Consider the following 1,476-nt stretch of genomic DNA (forward strand, 5'->3'; position numbering starts at 1 on the left):
AAAGAGGAAACCAGCGGATGTCGCGCTAAACAACAGCAGCACGTTTAAGCTTGATCAGCTGTTGTTAGAATTTATTTAATATTAATTTCTAGTATCAGCTGATGTTTGCTGGAGCCACAGCTGTAAAGCTGCTGGTCATGATATGGTTTGGTTATCTGGTGAGAGGGAAACATGAAGATGAAACCAGGAGATGCCCTTACTGGATCATCAGAGCTGAACAGGTGATGGAGAAACAGGTTTACCTTTTAGGTGACATGGATGAGTTGAAGTTATGAACTGTTTCTGAGAGACAAATAACACCAGGATCCTTTTCTAAGCAGCTGACAGCTGGTAACTGTGCAGGGGCGGGTCTAGCAAAGTGTTGCCAGGGGGGCATGTAGGGCATTAACAGGGAAAGGGGGGCACAAAGAAATACTTTTCTTTCTTATTCTCATTCAAAATGTCTCGCTTTTAAAAAATAATTATCTGAATCTTACAACAAACGATTGATAGATTGATGCATATATACCATCAGAACAGTGAACATCACTGTCACAACAGTGTTTGTTTTCATTCAAAGGCTTTATGATTTTTCCTATAATGGTGGGCCGGTCTCTAGTCAAAATGCCCGGGCCAGTTTTCTGTCCCAGTCCAGCCCTGTATGCAGCTCATCTGCAGTCTGGTGTTACCTACATCTTCCTATTCAGAAGGCAGAATTTCCGAGTTCTGAGTACAATCAAAGCACCACGACTGCAGTTTTTGTGTTGGATGTAAAAGGCGCACATGACGCTGTGACGTAGGCTAGAATCATGGCAGCAGTCAATGACGGTCCAGGCGTGGGATTTCTCTCGTGGAAATATGCACATTATCTTTTTCTTTCTATTGGTAGGTGGCACAGTGCACTGTGGCAAGTAAGCAAGCTAGAAGACTGCAAAGTTATGGGAGCAACACATTAACAAGAGAATTCTGAGTAAAACCAAAGTTACTTTCCCTAGTAACTAGTTACTTTGAAAGTAACGAGTAACTTGAAGTAACTGAGTTACTTTTGAGAGAAGTAACTAGTAATGTAACTAAGTTACTATTTTAAAGTAACTTACCCAACACTGCTATTCTGAGCACACGTAAAAAAAGTTTGCAGGTGCAAGTGTTGTATTTTGAGGAGAAATCTATTTTGAGCGAAGAAAAGCTAAATTTGAGTGAACAAAATTCATTCCTGCGTGCAAAAGATGTATTTCAGTGTTTGCTATTATCCACACACACACCAGCAGCCCCTCTCGCTCAGTTTTTGCATTTGCGCTCGCTCGCAATGTGTCGCTCGCGCTCTCAACATTTCTGCCCGTGCGCGTTCAACTCTTTCTCTACACCGTTATATTTGTGCCACAAAACCAGCCAATCACAGACTTGGATGCAAAAAACTCTGATTGGCTGTTCTGGTCTCCAATCAGCTCGAAATGACGAAATGCAATATCCCAGAATGCATTTCGTTCAAAACTCAAA

Source organism: Copadichromis virginalis, linkage group LG12 (genome assembly GCF_057382275.1).
Source record: "Copadichromis virginalis isolate Kocher_CV1m ecotype Utaka linkage group LG12, C_Virginalis_male_GT1.1, whole genome shotgun sequence".
Classification (NCBI taxonomy): domain Eukaryota; kingdom Metazoa; phylum Chordata; class Actinopteri; order Cichliformes; family Cichlidae; genus Copadichromis; species Copadichromis virginalis.